This window comes from Hyla sarda, chromosome 1 (assembly GCF_029499605.1).
Source record: "Hyla sarda isolate aHylSar1 chromosome 1, aHylSar1.hap1, whole genome shotgun sequence".
In the NCBI taxonomy this organism is placed as follows: Eukaryota; Metazoa; Chordata; class Amphibia; order Anura; family Hylidae; genus Hyla; species Hyla sarda.
In genome coordinates, this window is record NC_079189.1 from 13,292,153 (window position 1) to 13,316,944 (window position 24,792).

A 24,792-nucleotide genomic window follows, 5' to 3' on the forward strand; every position below is an offset into this window, starting at 1 on the left:
ATATGTATTTATTTGTATTTTTTTGTGTATGTATTTATTTATTAGTTTATTTAGTTGCTATTTGTGTGTTTATTAATATTATTATTATGTTTTTGTTATATATTTCGTTATGAATTTTTTTGTGCATTTATTTGTTTGTTTATTTATTTGTGTATTTATATTTTTGGGGGGTGTGTATTTATTTATGTATTTATTTGTGTATTTATTTATGTATTTATTTGTGCATGTATTTGGCTGTCTGTGCATGCTAGGAGTTGTAGTTTTGCAACAGCTGGAGGCACTCTAGTTGGGAAACACTGGTCTATAGTGTCAGTGTATGCAAATTGGCTAACAATCCCTATAGTATAGTGTTTCCCAACCAGGGTGCCTCCAGCTGTGGCAAAACTACAACTCCCAGCATGCCCGGACAGCCAAAGGCTGTCCGGGCATGCTGGGAGTTGTAGTTTTGCAACAGCTGGAGGCACCCTGGTTGGGAAACACTGCTATAGTAGCTGGTCGCAAACCTGTCATCATCTGTAGAAAGAACATCACTATAGACGAACAGTTTAAAAAGAATATGGCTAAACATAATGATATGATGTATCCGGTATCTACAAGTAACTGGCTCTCTAGCACGCCCCCTAGAGGGAATTGCAGGAATTGTACATGTTGCCACCACAATGTGACATGTACCACGTTCAAAACGGGCAGGTATACTCCTGTAATGAGACAGCTGGTCACTTGTCGTAGGAATTTCGTGGTGTACACTCTGATCCGCCCATGTGGATTCTTCTATGTGGGCAAAACCATCAGACAACTGTGTATCCATGTCCGTGAACACCTTCGTTCTGTGGGGGCCAGACTCGGTGCTCTGAGGTTTATTGCCCACATGAACAAATCCTATGGAAGGTGATTGCAAAGGGGTTGAATTTTCTGGCCTTGAGAGGGTTAATGTCGGAGAGTACCTGTCATATCCCACAAAACAAAAAAAACTAAAAAAATTACTCAGTACCTAATCCTGATCATGTATATGTATTTTTGTGTATCTAGCACCTATATTTCTCTCACAAATACCTTCTATTTGTTGCTCACTTGGTTTGCCATTGTGCTCTGGAGAGGGCATGTCCTCCCTCACCGCATGACTCATCTTTCTCCCTTAGTCTGCTGTGCAGTGCTGGGTCTCTTCATCCAATCACTGCAGGCTTCTCTGTAACCCCTCCCCCTTTTCATGATGCAGTCTGATAGGATGAGAGTGAGCACAGATGAGTGCTAGCCCCCCCCCCCCTCCCTTACTGGACTTTGTCCCTGCCTGTGTTTCAGCTGGGACAAAGATGATGCTGCAGCCAAACAGGATTATGGGGGGGGGGGGGGGGGGGGGGGTATTTATCAAAACTGGTTGTTCTATGTGTTTTTTTACCCTTTTTTTTTTTTTAGGTGTTTTCAACAGACTTGCGCCAAATTTATCATTTGTCGCACGCTATATCGTAACTTTGGCGTTTATTGGGATTTACTAGCCAAAACTGATGGTATGGCACTTTTTGATGTCAGTTTCAAAATGACTTTGAATTGCGACAAAATTGTGATATTAGGAACTGTTTTTGCGACAAAGTATAAAAGGCGCTAATAGTAAATTTCCAACCACTGCAAAAAAAAAGCTGTCAAAAGTTGATTTGCAGTCGAAACCTGAAAACGACGTAATGACAATGGCGCAATAAAAAGTCGCAAATCGCAATGTCTCATGGAAATACGACAATAGTACGCAATAAAAGACATGTATATGCAATGATAAATACCCCCCTATGTTCTGGATGGTATGGGGACCCCTAGTGGTCCTTTCTTTTATAAGCCATGATTTCTACAATTAGGAAATAAAATGTTCTTATGAAGTATATTAGAAGGGTTAATGTTTTGCCAAGATGTACAACTTATAAAACGTTTTTGAATCTGACAGTGCCCATTTAATGCCCTCGGTCAGAGTGGACTTGGCCTTAGTTTTTATAATAATTCTGTAAAATATTCTGTTTATGGATTGCTTATGTATTTCCATGACAACCCCTGCAGTGGATGAAGTAAAATATGTTGCGGTGATGTGGAGCATCCACTAGAGGGAGCGAACATAGACGCATGAAACAGCTGTCCTCAACGTCCCTGCTATCCATGTGCCTCCCTGCTGTGTATAGTAAAAAAAAAGTGCCAAATATCCTTTATATTATGTGATACAGTGTCTGGAGACACCATGAATGTCGAACACAACTACAGAATTGAAAGTTAGGCGCGGTTTCGTAGAAGTGACGGACTTCCTAGTGTGAATAGAGTCTTATCCCGTAGTGCCGGATACCAGTCTCCTTTGTATTAATGATACTAATAGCATGTGGTGACCCCGGCATCTAAGTGGTTTCGGGAGGAGGAGGCTCCCTGTGTTTTGGGGGGACCATGACATAGTTGTGAGGTGATATTGGGGACCTAATAAAAGGTCCCAGCTCTGCCATTTTAGTACATCTATTAGGATGGCCTAAACAAGATGGCTGATCCCTTAACACTAAAGCCCCCCATACACATTTAAAACAAAGTTGTCCGTACCCCCTAAACAGGGCTGGTGCAAGGATTTTTGCCACCCTAGGCAAAAGCTAATTTTGCTGCTCCTTGACTCCGCCCATTGGCCCACCCTTTGACCTGCCTCACCTTACTACCGGGGTGACACACTGTAACAAACCTCCTCATCCCACTGCTGGCTGCGCGAGAGGTTCAAATGCTGGTTGTCTAACTTTCTTGTGATAAACAATTTGTTTGTGGGTTCTTGTGGCGCGGGTCCTGACGTCATACCACGCCCCCTCCATTCATGTCTATGGGAGATGGTGTGATATGACGTCACAACTCTTGCCACGGGAACCCAGCGGTCTAAATATACTGTTTAGAACGCCGGGTGCTTCTTGGAGATCGCTGGGGTCCCAGCAGCAGGACCCCCACGATCAAACATCTTATCCGCTATCCTTTAGAGGGGATAATATATCTAGGAGTGGAGTACTCCTTTAAGGGCCAGTGCACAAGTTGATCCTTTGCAACCATATGACCCCTAGTAAGTTCCCTGCATGAGTCCTGTTCATCAGAAAAAGGCTTGTGCATGGAACTTGTGGGTGTCCTACGGTTGCCTAGGCAACTGTACCACCCAGCATCAGCTGCCTCTCTCTGCACCGCATCGTGCAGATCGCCCAGGAGAGCAGCTTTGGACACAAAAAATAAACTCATGTCATCCACGTTTTGCTAACACTATTTTTCACATAAAAAAATAAAATAAATGAGTCAAACTAGTTAAAAAACGGTTTAAAAAAGGAGAACTTTATTTATTAAAATGTTTGTGTAGGGGATTTTTGTAACCTCCCATCACAGTGCTGCTCTCTGATTGGCTGAAAATCAAAAACAGCTTTCTAACCAATCAGAGCTCAGCTGACAGAGGGAGGGGCGGGGTTAGCTCTCCCATATCACAGCACAGGGGGTTTAGATAAATACCCACCATTGCATTGCACGTTTACGCAGGGTCTCGGAAATAATGGCTGTGCCATTAAAATCCGGCCAGGTGGCAACCCTAAGTGCTTAACATGGTTATAATAGTTATTGGGAAATTTGATCAAAACCTGTAGGGGAAAAGTTGACCAGTTGCCCATAGCAACCAATCAGATCGCTTCTTTCATTCTTAACAAGGCCTCTGAAAAATAAAAGAAGCAATCTGATTGGTTGCTATGGGCAACTGGTCAGCTTTTCATCTCCGCAAGTTTTGATAAATCTCCCCGATTGTCTTCATTTATAGGATTAGAATCTACTGACAAAGTGAGTAGCCAACCATTTCTGGGCATAAAACTCTGACAGCCGTCTTAGGGTTGTCTGTGGCTACCATGAAGGGACGGGGAAATTATTTTGCATCGGGGCCCTGTGGTTTCCAGCTACTCCCCTGCACATGCCCCACACCGGAGTATACACTTAGGCAAGAGCAGGCAAATAAACTTCAGGGACACCAATCTGTCCAGTTAGAAAGTATAGGCTCCCATCTTTATCATACTGACAAGAAGGTTTTCTGAGTCTCCCAGGTAGACGACACACGCCCTATTTATTTCTATGGGAGCGTTGATGATGCCCAAGTGCTGTACTCTCGTGTGGTGTCCCGGTACTGGACTTGGTACCGTGCCTTTGTCGTAAGTCCCCATATTCAGAGTTCCTCCATGCTGGTAGGGTTAACCCCTTGTCGCCTCATAGTAATATTAAAAATTTATATATTTAATATATTTTATTGTAGAGTAATTGATGTACAGGACCTTAGGTCATGTGATCACTAATAATTGTGTTATGCTAAGGTTTAAGGACCTTTGGGTCATGTGACGTAACCATAATGGTTTGTACTAGGACTGGCAGGTTTGGGGACCAATAAGCTTTGATCCTGCAGCATATAAGGGCGCTGTTACCCAATAATCTCTCTCTTCCTGCTGAACTGCAAAGCAGCAAACATCTCTCTTGGATCCTGTATCTCAAAGTGAGCAGATCTGGTATCGCAGTGACAAAACGAGTAGGCCTGAAGCCTTCCACTTCAGCACCTTTCTAAACCGTGAGTTACTCCAACTCCATCCTACAAATCCTACGTGACTACTAAACCTAAACATACCCCTAAATTCAGTGGAACAGCGTAAAGCAAAGAATCAAAGCTTTTTTCCTACAATGTCCCAGCCAACCTGTGAGGAGCCTAAATCCCGGTCCTCTTGTAAAGACTGTTTGTTAATTGCATCCTGCATAAAATCTGCAGTAAAGTTATTTCAAGTTTATTACAACTCCGGCTGTGGACAATCCTTTATTCCTCCCTATCGTTCTTGGGATGGGAGGCGGTAGGACATATATACATAATGAGGAAGCCCGCACCCTGGCGTCATGACAATCAAGGGTTAACCCTATACCCAGCAAGACAACATAGCAACACCCCTGTTCACCCTACACCCAGCACCACAAAACAGTATATGTAGAACACTGAGTTCTTGTGGTGCGGGTAATGACGTCATGCCCCGCCCCCTCCATTCATGTCTATGTAACATCATGAAACCCGCCATGGGAAGCCAGCGATCTAATCATACTGTTTTGAATGCCAGGAGCTGCATGGAGATCACTGGGGTCCCAGCAGCAGGGCCCTCACCATCAGACATTTTATCACCTATCCTTAAGATAGGGGTTAAGATATCTAGGGGCGGGGTACTCCTTTAAGTGCCAGTGCACGTACCTAAAAGTGTATCCTTTGCAACTGTATGACCCGTAAAAAACTGATGTCATCCACATTTTGCTAACACGATTTTTCACACACAGAAATAAGGTAAATGAATGGGACAAGTCAAAGAACAGTTTTAGAAAAAGGGAAACTTTATTTATTATTTCTTACAATGTTTGTGTAGGGATTTTATGTAACCTCCATCACTCACAAAGAGCGGACAGTAACTAACTCAGGACAGGAAAAACCTCCAGAGGGGAGGAAACCTGTAGGGAATCCATGGCTACTGTATTGCCCTTCCTCTGGGCATACTAAAGGAGGTTACCTCTAGAATTTGGGCCAATGTGTCAGTGTATGTTCGTGATTCGAGGGGCTGTGCCTTCATCCAACTCCTTGCTGTAGGTCCGGAAATCGATGCCGTCATCCAACGTCTTCTGTAAGCCCAGAAATGCTACTCCACATGCTGGAAATAGTGCATCTAAGATAGGAAAACAAGATAGATTATTATAGAAATGTACATGGAACTGCACTAAAGACCTTTTGGACACAACAATGTGGCACTTACCAGTCACAGTCATGTTTTTGACTTCACATTCCCGCGTCCCTACCGTGTCCAGCATCAGCCCCTCGATGATGGAGAATGAGCAGGAGCCGTGTTATATCTGCTCAGTGCTGCTCTCTGGTGGACAATGGTTATGACATCACATGTGTGACACGCTGTTACCTCCTGGGAGTTCTATTTCTGCAGTGCTGCTCTCTGATTGGCTGAAACCTAAAAAAGCTTTTTACATATTCTGCATGATTGTTATCTAAGGGATTTTTTTTTGCATTTTTATTAAAATGGCGCTACTCCCTATGAGTTTCTCCTAACCAAATATTTATTTCTCCTAACCAGACGCTAAGTATTTGTAATATTATTTTCTGGCCCCAACAGCCTGGGGGGCGTCTGACGAGTGACGTCCTTGACGTTGGGGTCTGGAGCGAAGGATGTCCCTCGTCAGACGTCCCGGCAGCCATTGATTTAAAGTGGTCGTGGCTCCTGCTGCCAGTACAAGATCAGACACCATGGCCCTAGACTGACATACTGCATCAGTTATCCCTTGTGGCTGTCCACATGTTTCAAAACTACAACTCCCAGCATGCCCTGACATGGGAGGCGCCAAAGATAAAGCAATGTGTGATTTGAAAAATGTCACATAAACTGTGTTTAATCCCAGCCTAAGCCTAGTAACAGTCACAATTTTTGGAAACTGCCCCCCACCTCATTTCTTTTCTTCCAAGATGCCATCTTTGTGGCATTTTTGCCAAAAACACTGGGGGAGATTTATCAAAACCTGTGAAGAGGAAAAGTGGTTGCCCATAGCAACCAATCAGATCGCTTCTTTCATTTTAAAAAAAAAAGCCTCTGAAAAGTGAAAGCAGCGATCTGATTGGTTGCTATGGGCAACTGGGCAACTTCCTGTGCACAGGTTTTCATACATCTCCCCCAATGTGTATGATTATTATTATAATTATTATTATTGGGATTTTTCTTTTCCCCCTTTGGTGTTTCTACCCCCCCCCCCCCCCCCCCCCCGGCTTTCCTCTTTACAAGTCATGTGATTCTTTCATCAAATTTGGGAAGAAAAACGCCAGAACTTCATTAAATACTAAAAAACAAAAACCCATACTCTCAACATCCCACAAATTTGATAGCCTAAAAACACAATAAAAGGATGAAGAAAACCCCATTAGTGTCTGGTGTTTCCTATTACTCTATTGATTCCAACTAGAGATGAGCGAACTTAAATTCGATTCGTCACGAACTTCTCGGCTCGGCAGTTGATGACTTATCCTGCATAAATTAGTTCAGCTTTCAGGTGCTCCGGTGGGCTGGAAAGAGTCTCCTAGGACTGTATCCACCTTTTCCAGCCCACCGGAGCACCGAAAAGCTGAACTAATTTATGCAGGATAAGTCATCAACTGCCGAGCCGAGAAGTTCGTGACGAATCGAATTTACTGTAAGTTCGCTCATCTGGAAATGTGTACCAAAAGCGGTACAATTTTTTTTAACTGAATTTCACATCTCCCCCGTCACATTCCCCTCTCCCTTGTCACATCCCCCGTCACATTCTCCCCCCTCCTTGTCACATTCTCCCCCCCTTGTCACATTCTCCCCCTTCATGTTACATTCCCCTCCCCCTGTCACATCCCCCCCCTTGTCACATTCCCCCTTAGTGTCACATTCCCCTCCCCCCCTTTAACATCCCCCCTTCATGTCACATTCCCCTCCCCCCATGTCACATCCCCCCTGTCACATTCCCCCCCGTCACATTCCCCCCCTTGTCACATTCCCCCCCTTGTCACATTCCCCCCCTTGTCACATTCCCCCCCGTCACATTCCCCCCCTTGTCACATTCCCCCTCTGTCACATTCCCCCCTTGTCACATTCCCCCTCTGTCACATTCCCCCCAGTCACATTCCCCCCCCTTGTCACATTCCCCCCAGTCACATTCCCCCTCTGTCACATTCCCCCTCTGTCACATTCCCCCCAGTCACATTCCCCCCCTCTGTCACATTCCCCCCAGTCACATTCCCCCCCTGTCACATTCCCCTCCTGTCACATTCCCCCCTTTGTCACATTCCCCCCCTGTCACATTCCCCCCTTGTCACATTCCCCCCCTGTCACATTCCCCCCTTGTCACATTCCCCCCTTGTCACATTCCCCTCCTGTCACATTCCCCCCTTTGTCACATTCCCCCCAGTCACATTCCCCCCCTGTCACATTGCCCCCAGTCACATTCCCCTCCTGTCACATTCCCCCCTTTGTCACATTCCCCCCAGTCACATTCCCCCCCTGTCACATTGCCCCCAGTCACATTCCCCTCCTGTCACATTCCCCCCTTTGTCACATTCCCCCCCTTCTCACCTTGTTCTGCAGCAGAATACACTAGGATACACTGGGTTTGCCGGCAGATTTCAAACCTAGTGTATTTCCTGCAGAACAAGTCCTTTCCCCTTCAGCCAATCACAGGCTTTACACCACTGCGGCCTGTGATTGGCTGAAAAGTGAAAGGTCCTAGAAGATGAATAGTGAAGAGAGGACACCCCGGACCGCACGGAGGGGAACGACATCTGCAGGGACCGGGACTAGGTGAGCAAAAGGTTTTTTTATTTTACTACTTTTTCCTTTGCCTTTGGCTGTTCTGGCATGCTGAGAGTTGTAGTTTTGCAACAGCTGGAGGCCCCCTGGTAGGGAAACACTGACTTTTAGTATTTTTCTTTACCTGCTCTGGCCGGCCCCCGCAACGGGAGTCTACCAGAGCAGATAATCGCATGTTTTCCCGGGGGCCGCATCACTATATCGCATTGCTTTTGCGATATATCGTGCAGCCCGGCCGGGAATTCTGCAATTCTACCCCGAGCGTGACTAGGGGTTACCGATCCTGGCAGGGAAAATTAACCCCGAGTCACGCTCGGGATTACCGCGCAGGAGGTTAAGGGGTTAAAGGGGTACTACCGTGTTGACAACTTATCCCCTATCTAAACGATAGGGGATAAGTTACCTGATCGCGTGGGGTCCCGCTGCTGGGGAGCCCCGCAATTTTGCACGCAGCACCCCGCTCTCATCAGGCCCCGGAGCGAACATCCGCTCTCCGGGTCTGATGACTGCCGATCACGGGGCCGGAGTATTGTGAGGTCATGGCTCCGCCCCCATGTGACGTCACGTTCCGCCCCTCAATGTAAGTCTTGCATTGAGGGGTGGAGCGTGATGTCACGCGGAGGCGGAGCCATGACGTCACGATCACCGGCCCTGTCATCAGACCCGGAACGGATGTTCGCTCTGGGGCCTGATGAGAGCGGGGTGCTGCGTGCGAGATCACAGGGGTCCCCAGCGGCGGGACCCTGCGCGATCAGGCAACTTATCCCATATCCTTTAGATAGGGGATAGGTTGTCAGCACAGTAGTACCCCTTTAATGGGCGAATTTGCAAAGCAAAAGACTATACGTTTATCATTATTCAATGTTTTGGGATTATTTTGTTGTTTATGTTTTTTAGGTTTCAATAGGTCTTCTCGTGTCCTAGTGTATGTTTTTCCTTGACAAAGCAATACAAAAAACATACAGTAGAACACGAGAAGACCTATTGAAACCTAAAAAACATAAACAACAAAATAATCCCAAAACATTGAATAATGATAAGCGTATAGTCTTTTCCTTTGCAAATTCACCCATTAATCATCTTGTCAAGAAGAGCATTTTAGACAATTGGTATTTTTTTTTTTTTTTTTTTTTACAGGATTCTGATCTAGAAGAAAATGCAAGGGAAAAACCTATTATTACTTTCAGAAAATCTACCACGATAGGAGATGTTCTTAAAAAGAATAAACTAAAAACTCAGGCAGCAAGAAGAAAAAACTGGCTGAACAATGTAGAACCAAAAGGTAAATTTCCATTAAGAAATTGTAAATTTTTGCCACTACAACCTGGCTAAAAGAAATGTTATTTTAGGTGGAATTAATATTTTTGTCAACCAGATGATTACATGCAAGTCTACTTATATTGTTTATTGCATTATATACCCCTGTAATTTTTTCTACATTGGCAAAACAAAAAGAAAATGATGTAAACGTATTAGAGAACACCTGTATTCCCTCCGAATGGGTAAGGGTGCCCCGCGTTTCATTGCCCATATGGCTGAATGCCATTGTAATGATAGTACGGGCCTGAAATATGCTGGCTTGGAGAGAATCACAGAGGTTCCCAGTGGAGAAAAAATAAAGAAGCACTTTCTGGATAATTAACCCCTTAATGACGCAGGGTATTTTCCGTTTTTGCATTTTCATTTTTTCCTCATCACCTTCTAAAAATCATAACACTTCCAATTTTGCATCTAAAAATCCATATTATGGCTTATTGTTTGCGCCACCAATTCTACTTTGCTGTGACATTGGTCATTTTACCAAAAAATCCACAGCGAAATGGAAAAAAAAAAACCATTGTGTGACAAAATTGAAGAAAAAATGCCATTTTGTACCTTTTGGGGGCTTCCGTTTCTACGCAGTGTATTTTCCAGTAAAAATGACACCTTATCATTATTCTGTAGGTCCATGGGGGGCATTTACTAATCTTTTACTATGTAGTCTGGTTTTTACCCTGTTTTTTTCTACTTCATTTTTGACTATGTGCGACAAATTTACTAAATTGTTGCACGGCATTAATAAATTTGGCACACATAGGCAAAAGTGGGAAATTTACTTCATGTAGTAGAAAAAATAGTCCGTTCCTTTTTCCTGCTGTCTGAATAGGTTTGGCTGCTGGTTTCCTTCTGGATCTTTTGTTTTTGAGTTTTTTTTTTTAGCTTTTTCACCACATCTAAATAATTCAATAACTACAGTGGTCCCTCAAGTTACAATATTAATTGGTTCCAGGAAAACCATTGTAAGTTGAAACCATTGTATGTTGAGACCATAACTCTATGGAAATGTGGTAATTGGTTCTAAAGGCACCAAAATGTCATCCAAAATAGGAAAAAGTGACAAAGAAAAATAAGTAGATAACTAATATAGATAAAGCAAATCCTTACATATAAAAGTAATAAAGATCTGCTGGGAGCTGTAAATCACTGTCTATGTCAGTGTTTCCCAAGCAGGGAGCCTCTAGCTGTTGCAAAACTATAACTCCCAGCATGCCTGGACAGCCAAAGGCTGTCCGGGCATGCTGGGAGTTGTAGTTTTGCAAAAAATGGGGCCACCCTGCTTGGCAAACACTGGTCTATGTAGAGGACAGGAGCTTGTTCAGGGGTCCTGTACAGTACAGGCAATGTCCAAAACAAGTAATGGAGTCGCCCTCACCTGGTGTCCAAAAGAGCAGCTAACCCTGATACAGGTAAAGTGTACAGAACATGTAATACCAGACACCAGTCAGTGCATACACTTCAGTAATACAGGGGTTTTACCAGTGAATGCCCATTTTGATTGGTTGGTTCTTCCAGCCATTGACACGTTTTACAGATCTGGACTTTCTGTAGCATTGTATGTTGAGTCTGGTTTCAACTTACGATGGTCCAGAAAAGACCATTGTATGTTGAAACTATTGTATGTTGAGGCCATTGTAAGTTGAGGGATCACTGTAATTTGTAGTCATGGCTCAGAAGTGGTAAACGGTGTTTAGTGTGTGTGTGTGTGTGTTTATTACATTTTTTTTAACACAGTTTTTTTCTCCCTAAATGTACTTACACTTTTTTTTTTTTTTTGGTTACTTCTTCTACAGATCTGTGTATCCTGTGGACTCCTTCGGCTTCGGTGGACTACTTCGATGACCAGCGTTTTTCTTTGCTTGATGTTAATAAAATGGTTAACGAGGGCTTGTGGGGGAGTGTTTTTTGTAATAAATTTTTTTTAAAACCTGTTGTGTTTTATTTTTATTTTACTTTACTAGACAGGCTTAGTAGTGGAAGCTGTCTTATAGACTGAGTCCATTACTAAGCCGGGCTTAGCGTTAGCCACAAAAACAGCTAGCGCTAACCCCCAATTATTACCCCGGTACCCAACACCACAGGGGTGCCGGGAAGAGCCGGTACCAACAGGCCTGGAGCGTCAAAAATGGCGCTCCTGGGCCTATGCGGTAACAGGCTGGCGTTATTTAGGTTGGGGAGGGCCAGTAACAATGGTCCTCGCCCACCCTGGTAACGTCAGGCTGTTACTGTTTGGTTGGTATTTGGTTGAGAATAAAAATAGGGGAACCCTATGCGTTTTTTTAATATATTTAATTATTTATAAAAAAAAAAAAACGCATAGGGTCCCCCCTATTTTCATTCTCAGCCAAATACCAACCAAACAGTAACAGCCTGACGTTCCCAGGGTGGGCGAGGACCATTGTTACTGGCCCTCCCCAGCCTAAATAACGCCAGCCTGTTACCGCCTAGGCCCAGGAGCGCCATTTTTGACGCTCCAGGCCTGTTGGTACCGGCTCTTCCCGGCACCCCTGTGGCGTTGGGTACCGGGGTAATAATAGGGGGTTAGCGCTAGCTGTTTTTGTGGCTAGCGCTAAGCCCAGGTTAGTAATGGACTCTGTCTATAAGACAGCTTCCACTACTAAGCCTGTCTAGTAAAGTAAGAAAAAAACACAACAGGTTTTAAAAAAATTTTATTACAAAAAACACTCCCCCACAAGCCCTCGTTAACCATTTTATTAAAATCAAACAAAGAAAAACGCTGGTCATCGAAGTAGTCCACCGAATCCGAAGGAGTCCACAGGATAAACGGATCTGAAATGAGAAGAAAACAAAAAAATGGGTTAGTACATTTATTATCACCTGCTCACACATCTCCCGCCCCGCATGACTACAACTGCCAGCATGCCCTTACAGTAAGGACATGCTGGGAGTTGTAGTTGTGTGGTGCAGGAGATGTGTGGGCAAGTGACAAGCTTGTCCCCTGCCCCCAGCTGCAGGACTACAACTCCCAGCATGCCCTTACAGTAAGGTGGGGCGGAGGCCGGGCACAGTGTTTCCCAACCTGGGACTTGTAGTTTTGCAACATCTGGAGGCACCCTGGTTGGGAAACACTGTTTTAGGCCAGTGTTTCCCAACCAGGGTGCCTCCAGATGTTGCAAAACTACAAGCCCCAGCATGCCTGGACAGTCAAAGGCTGTCTAGGCATGCTGGGAGTTGTAGTTTTGCAACATCTGGAGGCAACCTGGCTGGGAAACACTGGCCTAAAACAGTGTTTCACAACCAGGGTGCCTCCAGATGTTGCAAAACTACAAGCCCCAGCATGCCTGGACAGTCAAAGGCTGTCTAGGCATGCTGGGAGTTGTAGTTTTGCAACATCTGGAGGCAACCTGGCTGGGAAACACTGGCCTAAAACAGTGTTTCCCAACCAAGGTGCCTCCAGATGTTGCAAAACTACAAGTCCCAGCATGCCTGGACAGTCAAAGGCTGTCTAGGCATGCTGGGAGTTGTAGTTTTGCAACATCTGGAGGCAACCTGGCTGGGAAACACTGGCCTAAAACAGTGTTTCCCAACCAGGGTGCCTCCAGATGTTGCAAAACTACAAGTCCCAGCATGCCTGGACAGTCAAAGGCTGTCTAGGCATGCTGGGAGTTGTAGTCTTGCAACATCTGGAGGCAACCTGGCTGGGAAACACTGGCCTAAAACAGTGTTTCCCAACCAGGGTGCCTCCAGATGTTGCAAAACTACAAGCCCCAGCATGCCTGGACAGTCAAAGGCTGTCCAGGCATGCTGGGAGTTGTAGTCTTGCAACATCTGGAGGCACCCTGGTTGGGAAACACTGGCCTAAAACAGTGTTTCCCAACCAGGGTGACTGTTTTAGGCCAGTGTTTCCCAACTGTTTTAGGCCAGTGTTTCCCAACCAGGGTGCCTCCAGCTGTTGCTAAACTACAACTCCCAGCATGCCTGGACAGCCAAAGGCTGTCCAGGCATGCTGGGAGTTGTAGTCTTGCAACAACTGGAGGCACCCTGGTTGGGAAGCCTGCGCAACTTACCGGCTTCCGTAGGATCCAGCGCTGCACGACACTGCCGCGCGACACTGCCGCGCGACAGTGCCGCGCGACGATCTCCGACAGCGATCGTCGCTGGAGCCTCGGAAGGGTAAGTGAACTTCTTCGCCGGTCCCCTTCAGCTGTTTAGTTTTGCAACAGCTGGAGGACTACAGTTTACAGACCACAAACCAGTGGTCTGCAAACTGTGGCCCTCCAGCTGTTGCAAAACTACAACTCCCAGCATGCCTGGACAGCCAATGGCTGTCCAGGCATGCTGGGAGTTGTAGTCTTGCAACATCTGGAGGCACCCTGGTTGGGAAACACTGTTTTAGGCCAGTGTTTCCCAACAAGGGTGCCTCCAGCTGTTGCAAAACTACAACTCCCAGCATGCCCGGACAGCCAAAGGGTGTCCAGGCATGCTGGGAGTTGTAGTCTTGCAACATCTGGAGGCACCCTGGTTGGGAAACACTGTTTTAGGCCAGTGTTTCCCAACAAGGGTGCCTCCAGCTGTTGCAAAACTACAACTCCCAGCATGCCCGGACAGCCAAAGGGTGTCCAGGCATGCTGGGAGTTGTAGTCTTGCAACATCTGGAGGCACCCTGGTTGGGAAACACTGTTTTAGGCCAGTGTTTCCCAACAAGGGTGCCTCCAGCTGTTGCAAAACTACAACTCCCAGCATGCCCGGACAGCCAAAGGGTGTCCAGGCATGCTGGGAGTTGTAGTCTTGCAACATTTGGAGGCACCCTGGTTGGGAAGCTTCCGCAACTTACCGGCTTCCGTAGGATCCAGCGCTGCACGACACTGCCGCGCGACACTGCCGCGCGACGATCTCCGTCACCGATCGTCGCTGGAGCCTCGGAAGGGTAAGTGAACTTCTTCGCCGGTCCCCTTCAGCTGTTTAGTTTTGCAACAGCTGGAGGACTACAGTTTACAGACCACACACCAGTGGTCTGCAAACTGTGGCCCTCCAGCTGTTGCAAAACTACAACACCCAGCATGCCCTGACAGCCAAAGCCTATGGCTCTCAGGGCAGGAGCCCGGGCTGACATTACAGTGCAGCCGCCCGGGCTCCTCATACGGTCTCCCCGCTACCCCCCCTTGTCTCCCGCCCGGGCTCCTCATACGGTCTCCCCGCTACCCCCCTTGTCTCCCGCCCGGGCTCCTCATACGGCCTCCCTGCTACCCCCCCCCCCTCCCCTTGTCTCCCGCCCGCGCCGCTCAGCTCCCGCTGCTACAAGACTACAACTCCCAGCATGTCCTCACTGTAAGGGCATGCTGGGACTTGTAGTCTTGCAACAGCAGACAGATGGGAGTTGTGTGGCGCTGGCAGGTGAGAGGGGGGGATATAAATCACTGTAGTGTCCCGGTAGCGCAGTGAGGGTAGCGGGGAGAAAGTATGTCGGAGCCCGGGCGGCAGTAGCTTTTCCTGCTCCATGTTGGAGCTGGAGTAAATTTAGTCAATTTTTATGGCCGTTGCGACAGTTTATTGCGCAACTGCGACTGTCTCAGTTAATAAATTCCTGACCACTGCAAGTCAAAACTGAAAACTTGCGTAAATTAAGCGGGAATTTTTTTTTTTACTTTCTAGCTCTTGCTAGGGAAAGTCGCACAATTTATAGGGTAGGCGCAATTGCGACAATTTTGCGCCAAAAATAGTCAGAAAAAAATGACTAAACCCCTTAGTAAATGCCCCCCCTATGTCGTTAGACCCAGATTCAAGTCAATTTATATGACCCGAGATCCCTCTGGAGCAATAATCTGTGTCTTACAACGCATATCTCTCCACAATTAGATAATAGTGTCCATAGTTCTCCTTTCTCCTCAATACTCCTCGATCTCATCTGAGGTCATCTCTCCATTCTTATTTTTTGTTTTTTATTTTAGTTTATGGCCCATAGTAAGAACCAATCTCAACCCATGTGTGATAAGTAATATCCAATGTCCGTTAAATCCTCCCTCCAGCGTTTTAAGTCCAATGTCCTCATCCATCTGGTAACCAGTCCATAATCCAATGGCAACTCTGGACCAAAATAAATGAATTCAAATAGACATGAATTTCTTCTCTCAAGAACAATAATGAAATACACTCCTCCTCTTGAAATGGACATTTCACTGGACCATTCTTGTCGTGCTGAATCAAATCCTGGATTTAAGATCATCATGTGTCACGACATTAGGATGTCATATGTCTCTGTGATAAAAGTTCCCATGCCATCTCCATGATTTCTGTATCATCCCCAATCTCTGCAGTTATTCAATGGTCACTTCGGTATAAAGTGTAAGACTAGAACAACACCATCAATTAGTGAATCTAATTAACGACTCAGAGCTGCCATAAGATTCCTAATCAGAAGAAAGAAACAGAAAGAGAAAAATATAAAATACATTAAATTACTCACCCAGGAATCCAGTGAACAGAAGATCTTCATTCTGTCCCATAGGTGATACTGTGTCTAATTCAAAGATCCATTTAGATTCAGCCTGTAGTAGCTTATTAGTTATTGGTCCTCCCCGAATGTTGTTGGCAATCTTCTGTAGTCCAAAGACCTGAACTCCACCATTTCTCCCATTATGATACTCCAGGAAATGTCTCGCTACTGTTGTTAAATTCTTATTCCGATCTTTATCTCTATGTGCCAGTGAAATAGTTGTCAGATGTTTTTGAATACTTTTTCTTAATTGCTGTCCAGTCTGCCCCATATAAATCTTCCTGCACGGCACATAATTCCATATATAACTTGTGTAGCCTTACAGTTAATTTACGACCTCAGTTTGTAATCTTTCCCATTCTTTGGGTTCACAAATTTCTTTGAAGGAGTCAAGTATTGACATACCGTACAGCCTCCGCATGGGTAAGAGCCACTATATTCCATTCCTGTACCCACACATCTTCCGGGTCACTGAAAGTGACTTCTTGTTAGCATATCCCTCAAGTTGGGTGCACGGCATGATACCATTGCTGGTTTCTCTGGTATCACTTGTCGTACCCGTCCATTTGACATGAGGATGCCCCAATTTTGTTCTAAGATCCTGCGAACATCTCTCCACTGATTATTATATGTAGGGATGAATCTTAGAGTTTGGTCTGATGATATTCTTGGCTTAGTCCTTAACAGGGAATCCCTTTCTGCTCTTTTTGCTCTCTGATAAGATTGAGAAATTACCTTTTTGGGGTATCCTCTCGCCTGGAATCTTGCTGTCAAGTCTAGAGACTGTGTCCTGAAGTCTTCCTGCCTAGTACAATTTCGCTTGACACGAAGAAACTGCCCTGTAGGTATTCCATTTAGAGTATGCCGTGGGTGGAAAGATGAGAAATGGAGCAGACTGTTGGTGGCTGTGCTCTTACGGAAAAGATTTGTTTCAACATGTCCATCGATAATTTTCACTTGTAAGTCTATAAAATCCACTGAAACGGTAGAAAAATGATGTGTAAGAGTAATGTTAAAATCATTATGATTTAGAAAAGAAATAAAGGGAATACATTCCTCTCTTGATCCCTTCCAAAAAAACAAAATGTCGTCAATGAATCTGGTGGTGTGCATTTAATTTTCAGTAGTAGCTGTTTCTTTGGGTAGCACTGTGGTCGAGACATAAGAGAAATCCAAAAAGAAAATAATTTCCTCTGTAGTATACAGCCCCTAAAAAGTACTGAAAGGATTAAGATTTTTTATTAGAAGTAATTTACAAATCTGTTTAACTTTCTGGAACCAGTTAATAAAAAAATAAAAAAATTTCCAAGGGAGTACCCCTTTAACACTTCCCTGGTCTGAGCCAGACTGCACTGACTAGGATTTACAGAAATTGGTTCCAGCCCTCTGAGAAAAGAATGTTGGATGTGGGAAACTCCTTTCCCGCGATCTCCAGGGCCCTGGCTCTGCTCCCTCCATTAGTGATGAGCGGTATATACTATATTCGAATTTGCAATATTTTGTGAATATATTTACGAATATTCGTCCTATATTCGCGAAATTTTAATATTCAATATATTCATGGTTATTTTCGCATGTGAATGCGGATAACTATCTACCTATCTATCTATATTATCTATCTATCCAGCTGGGAAACTGGGAAGGCGGGAAGGCAAGGCCGGAAGGGAGGTAGGTGGGATGACCCTGAATCGCATGCAGGATGCAGCCTATCAGCATTCATTCACCCTTGTGATGTCACAGCTCTACATAATCGGCAGCCATTTTGCGGCTGCTCATTTCATGCCATTCACTGCAGAGGGATAGGACAACTGCGTGTCTGTGTGTGTTACACAGACAGGCTGAATTGATCATAACGCAGCGTTCCACTTCCAACTGCTAGTCACATCAATGTTGTGGACAAAGAGCAGTGCAGTGCTTTGCTTGTTGTCAATGAGAAGGATTTTGACGCCAGCCATAAACCTCCCAGTCACTTTATTCAGCATTTTATCAGAGAGGGGCAGATAGCTTTTCGTTGCCTCATGCATTTCAACAAGCTGCCTGAACTTCATCAACCTTAGCAGAGGAGGCATGAATGATTTTTCAGCGCAATTCTGTGTATTTTTTCCACAAGAAATCATCTGCTGCTTATACTAGTCTGTAGACGGTATAATAACCAGCAGTTAACACCATTCTTAATACTCTGTGACAGAGTGCAATTTTGGTTTTAATACACATTTTTTTTTGTGGTGCTGCACTGTTGTGTCCTGCTGCTGTTGTGCAAAAATAAGTTTTTTTCAGCATTTTTCTGCCCTCATACGTGCATACCACATACCTACATCAAAGCAGTTTTTGTAGCTGTAAATCTGTAACAAGTCTGTAACAAATTGGTTTTCCAAATGTACTGTATCACATTTGTTTGCCCTCATACGTGCATACCACATGCCTACATCTAAATAGTGCACTTTTTTTTGTACCTGTACCTGTTTTGTAATCTGTAACAAGGCTACATACAGTGAAAGGCCAGGGAAAACTAATCAGTGGTTGTTTTTTCATGAAAATATATTTGCCAAGTGTACTGTAGCATATTTTTCTGCCCTCATCAGTGCATACCACATACCTACATCTAAGTAGTGTACTATTTTGTACCTGTTAATCTGTAAAGGGCCTACATACTGTGAAAGGACAGCCAAAAGTAATCAACAGCTGGTGTTTTTTAAAAAAATTACAGTTTTTAGGCTCATTGTAGCGCATTTTTGTGCCCTCATAAGTGCATACCGCATACGTACATCTAAGTAGTGTACTATTTTGTACCTGTTAATTTAGGTCCTACATACTGTAAAAGTCTAGCCAAAAGTACTCATCAGCTGGTGTTCTAGACAAATACTGTTTTAAGCATAGTGAAGCGTATTGTACTCCCCTCTTTTACGTAGAGAAGTACCAGGACGTGCACAGTGGAGTGGCAGAGGCCTAAATCCTTCAGGCAGAAGTCGCAGAAGACTAGGTGCAAGTGGCAGCAGGAGTCGCAGCAAGAGGCCTGAGCTTCCATTATCAGCTAGCGGTCGTGTCTCGACCAGCAACCCATCTGCCGTCGTTGATTGGTTAACACGCTCATCCACTTCATCACAGGTGACATCTGACACCCCCAGTCAACTGTCGGTGGGTTCCTCAGACACAACCCTCAGTTGGCATGGCCCGGGAGCAGTCCCTATCCTTTCATTGCCTCTGTCCTATGCTGTTCCCTCTCCTACAGAAGTACCTTATGCTGTGGTTTCAGCTCCACTATTTACTGAGGATGATCTAATAGAGGACAGTCAGCAGCTACTGCCCAGCCAAGAAGTGGAGGAGACATGCGCCGCTTGCTCCGCTAGGCGGACAAGTAGTGATGAGGAGAGTGACGTGGGAGGCGGTGTTGCCAGGGTTCAGGGTCCTGAAGCAGACACTGTTGAGGAACCTGAGGACATCAGTGACGTGCAGACACAACTCGATGAGGATGAAGCCGATCACAATTGGGAGCCGGGTGCAGAAGGGGCTTCATCATCATCAGGAGAAGACAGTTGCAGGTTGCCCTTGAGGCAGACGCTGAGCCAGCAAGGCGGTAGCATGGTTGGCAGTCATCATGGTGGCAGGAGTTGAAATTCTGGAGCCAAACGTGCCCAAGGGAGACCACTTGCTTTACGGCAGCCTACCTTCCCAGGAGGTAGTGGAACAGGGGTTCCTGGAGACGGTGGCAGTAGCAGTCAATTAGTGCGGACAGTTGGTGGGAAAATCAGCTACTTGGCAGTGTGGCAATTTTTCATCAAGCATCCGGAGGAAGTTCACATAGCCACATGCAAGCTATGTCAGCAGAAGGTGAAGCGTAGCCAGGATCCCAATGTTGGCACCACGGCCCTGCGTCAACACATGCTTCACCACCATAAAGCGGCCTGGGAGAAACGTGGCTCCGATGTAGTGGACCAGCCAGCTGCATCACCCAGTGGCACGCCACTCCCTCTTTAAGCCAGCCAAGGCTCCACCACCTCACCCGAAGGGAGCTGTGTGACATACCCTCCTTCTGTCGCTCCAGATGCTCCTGCTTGTCCCCCTTTTACTCAGCCATTCCACCAACAATCCATCCACGAAGCAATGTCCAGGAGAGAACAGTATGCGCCCACTCATCCAACGGCGCAGAAGCTGAATGTGCTCCTGTCTAAATTGCTGGTGCTGCAGTCTCTCCCTTTTCAAGTGGTGGACTCTGCACCTTTTATAGAACTGATGGCTTGTGCCGAGCCGAGGTGGAGAGTGCCAAGGCACTACCAGCCCTGCACAATTTTGTGGAAGAGAAGGTGAGCCAGTCCTTGAGCCTGTCAATGTGTACCAAAGTGCACGGCAGCCCCGACGTCTGGAGCTGTAACTACGGTCAGGGACAAGACATGTCCTTTACGGCTCACTGGGTGAATGTGGTGCACAGCCACAACCCCAACTTGGACAGGTCACGCTGCTTCCTCCTCCACGCTGTCAGCCCATTGGTCCTGTGACAGTGTGTGACTCTGCCTCCTCAGCCTACACTGCCCGGACAAGTCTCAGTGGCCCTTCAGCATACCATGTGTGCAGGGCACGGCGGTGTCACACTGTTCTTCACATGGTTTGCTTTGGCGAACAGAGATACACAGGGGAGGAACTGCTAAAAGTAATTTGTAAAGAAATCGGAGCATGGCTTACTCCACGAAATCTGGAAATGGGAACCGTGGGGACCGACAACGGGAAGAACATCTTGGCTGCACTGCGTCAAGGAAGGGTGAAACATGCGCCCTGCATGGCACACATGTTCAATCTGGTTGCCAAGCAGTTCCTGAATTGATCCCCACATTTGAGAGACATCCTAAGAATGGGAAGGAAACTTTGCCTGCACTTCAGCCACTCGTACATCAGAAAGCACACCCTCCTTGAGCTGCAGCATCCGAACGGTGTCACCCAACATAGTCTGATTTGTGACGTTGCCACACATTGGAATTCCACCCTCCATATGTTGGACCGACTGTACGAACAGAGAAAATCCATCACCAATTTCTTGATGATCCAAGCGGATAGGGGTACTCTTCTGTGTAACTTCAATGTGAACCAGAGGCAGCTCATACGTGACACCTGCCATTTGCTCAGGCCCTTTGAGGAAGCACATTATAAGTAAGTCACCAGGATTATGGGATGAACAAAGTCATTCCACTGCTTCATTTCCCACAACAAGTGTTGAAAACAATGGCTGCTCAGGGCAATGGAGACGTTGCGCCTACATCTCCCGGCCACCTAAGCCCTGTGGGGGCTGAACTGGAGGAGGAGGAGGAGGATGAGGGGCACATTGGAGCACAGTTTAGGTTTGATGAGATGGGTGGTGTTTCAAGTCATCTGACAGGAGAGGAGGAGCATGATCAACTAGAGGAGCTAGAGGGCTATGAGAAAGGTGAGACAGAGGATCCAGAAACACTGTGGCAGTATGCAATAGAGATGGAGGCAGGGAGTCCCTCCGAGTCACTTGCACAAATGGCAAGATGTATGCTCACTTGCTTGAGCAGTGACAGCCGAATTGTCACCATTCATCAGCGGGAGGACTTCTAGCTCTCCACCTTATTGGACCCTCACTACCGGCACAAAATGGTGGTCTTTTTTACACCCACTGAGAGGGAGGACAAACCGGCCTACTACAGAGAGATCCTATGTGGTCAATTGGCTGATGCCTATCGGCCCCATTGTCCATTAACTAGCAGGTCTCACTCGGGGGGCCCTCTGTACTCACCTTCTACTGCCTTGGCTGCAGGGGAGGGGTGGGATGGCAGGAGCAGTACCAGCTCCATCATCATCAGCACCCTGAGTCTACAGTTGCTGATGAGTACCTATCTTGACCCGCATAATGAAGCAACTCATCAGCAGCAGTTAGACATGGAGCAGGACCTGAACCAACAGGTGGTGGCATACCTTGACATGCCCATGCCAACAAACAATGAAGATCCGCTGGACTTCTTGGCAGCCAAACTTGAATTATGGCCGCAACGAGCCCTGGAAAAGCTGTCCTGTCCGGCCACTAGTGTGGCCTCAGAGCAGGTGTTTAGTGCGGCGGGGGCCATAGTCACTCCAAGGAGAACTTGTCTGTCCACGAAAAATGTGCAGAGACTGACCTTTGTGAAGATGAATCAGTCGTGGATCAGCCAGGATTTTCACCCACCAATGCCAGATACATCAGAGTCGATTGACCATGGTGCTACACCAACACTTCACAAATATGGATAGTGCCAAACAGATTTAAGGAGGCTGTGTCATTCAGCCACTATATGGTCTCCTCATGCTTCGGCCACCTCCAGGCTTCATCATTCAGACACTATATGAGCAACTTATGCTTTCCCCACCTCCAGGCTGTGTCCTTCACCCAATATATTGTTTTCTGATGCTGCTGGGGCTGCCTTGGATATTAACTACAATTTTTTTATGGTAGCACTAGCAAACATGCATGCTCAATAGAGATTTCAAAATTGATGTTTTAGTGTTAGGGGTTATGAAGCCCTCTTATGTATGCACCCTGCCGCCTGACCCAGGCTGTGTGTTTCAGGAACCACTTGGCTTACTGATGCTGGACCTGCGCCTAAATTTTTTTGATGTTAGCACTAGCTAACATAATTCTTCTATACAGATTTCAAAATTCATCTTTTCATGTGAGGGGTTATTAGGCCCATTGTGTACTTCTTCTGCTGCCTGATCCAGGCTTTGTGTTTCAGCAATTTTATGGTATAGTGGTACTGCTGGGCCTGTGCCTCAAATTGTTTCATATTAGCACTAGCTAACATACATCTTCTGTACAGATTTTAACAGTTTAATGTTAGGGGTTGTGAAGCACTCTTGTAAACTCATGCTGATGCCTGCTCCAGGCTATGTGTTTCAGGAACTACTGTGCTTAGTGATGCTGCTGGGCTTGGGCATTAAATTCTTTGATGATAGCACGAGGTAACATACCTCTTCAATAGAGATTTCAACATTGATCTTTCAATCTTAAGGGTTATGAAACCCTCTTGTGTACTGCTGCTGCCTGCTCCTGACTGTGTGTTTCAGTAACTACTTGGCTTACTGATGCTGCTGGGCTTGGGCCTTACATTTTTGGATGTTAGCACTAGCTTACATACATGCTTCATTGAGATTTCAACAATGATCATTCAATATAAGGGGTTATGAAACCCTCTTGTGTACTGCGGATGCCTGCTCCTGACTGTGTGTTTTAGGAACTTCTTGGCTTACTGATGCTGATGGGCTTGGGCCTTAAATTTTTGGATTTTAGCACTAGCTTACATACATGCTTAATTGATATTTCAACATTTATCTTTCAATCTTAGGGGTTATGAAACCCTCTTGTGTACTCCTGCTGCTGACTGCTCCTGTCTGCGTCATACAGCAACTACATGGTTTAGTGATACTGCTGGGCTTGGGCCTTACATTTTTGGATGGTAGCACTAGCTAACATGCATCTTCAATAGAGATTTCAACATTCACATTTTAATGTTAGGGGTTGTGAACCCCTCTTGTGTGCTCATGCTGCTGCCTGCTCCTGTATGTGTCATATAGCAACTACATGGTTAAGTGATTCTGCAGGGCCCAGGACATTACCTATATATGTTCATGGTAGCACATGGTACCATACATCTTCAATAGAAAATTCAAAATTCATATTTTATTATTAGAGATTGTGAGGCCCTATTGTCTCCTCATCTGCCGCCATCTCTAGGCTGTGTCATTCAGACACTTTATGGTCTCCTCATGCTTCAGCCACCTCCAGGCTGTGTCATTCAGTCACAATATGGTCTCCATATATTGACTGTGTATTGTAGGGAACATGTGGCTATCCTTGAGTTACTCTCCCAGCATTATTGCCATATCGATACCAGACCAGTAATAAAAGGAATATTGCTAAGGACCAGCAGAAACAGGGAACTGTGGATACTGACCCCCGGCTGTTGGAATTGACTGACTATCCCAGGTGGTAGATTTACTATTTTGAAGCTCCTCAGTTCCAGTAGGCTTTAAGTCGTTCATTCTTTGTTGTGGTTCTTCAGTTGCAGAATTAAGTTGTATCATGTTTTTCTGTTCCTCCGATGAGCTAATGTCACTGAAACACACAATATTCATATTGTCATCTAATGAAGGATCCTTTTCTTCAGAGAACGTATCTATCCTTTTATTATTTTGAATGTCAAGTGGTATTCTGACAATTTCTAATTTTATTACAAGCAAGAGGCTCCTATTATAATGCCAAATCTTTCTTTTACTCAGAAACAGCAGCAAAGAGTTAACAACACACAAGAAGAAAAAACATAGGTGGATGCAGGTGATATCAGGTGTGCAATCACCAGGTGTCCACCAATCAGCATACAGCATAGGTTATAATAGTGAAGGAATCTCTTCATCTTCCTCTTTCTTTTGCTGCTCTCAGATAAGTATACATGTCCCTGGTTTAACTGTTATAGTAATACCATATTGTATATTTCTGTAGTGCAGCAGCATACTTTGGTACATTTACTCAATCATTGTTAGTGGTATTTCCCTGCGGACTTACCGCTTTTTCACCTTATTGGTCTCGGTATTTTCATTTTCCCACCGTACTACTACCGGTCTTTTCCGTTTTCTCTATCACGGCGCCGCCTTTCCCCCCTTCTTCCTTCTAACCTGCAA

General features: G+C 45.5%; 1 protein-coding gene across 5 annotated transcripts in view; it reads left to right on the forward strand.

The window, feature by feature from the left end:
* Nucleotides 1–24,792, forward strand: part of LOC130311545 (vomeronasal type-2 receptor 26-like) — a 95,767-nt gene that overhangs the window by 3,943 nt on the left and 67,032 nt on the right. For 2 of the 5 annotated variants that reach the window (XR_008860161.1, XM_056552503.1), the window contains exon 1: nt 4,211–4,573. The exons of 1 other annotated variant lie outside the window; for it this stretch is intronic. The gene's annotated coding sequence lies outside the window, so the exon portion shown is untranslated. Of the gene's footprint in view, nt 1–4,210; nt 4,574–6,670; nt 6,712–16,818; nt 16,938–24,792 lie in introns of those variants that run through there. 2 more of the 5 variants (XR_008860193.1, XR_008860234.1) reach the window with 2 other exon arrangements.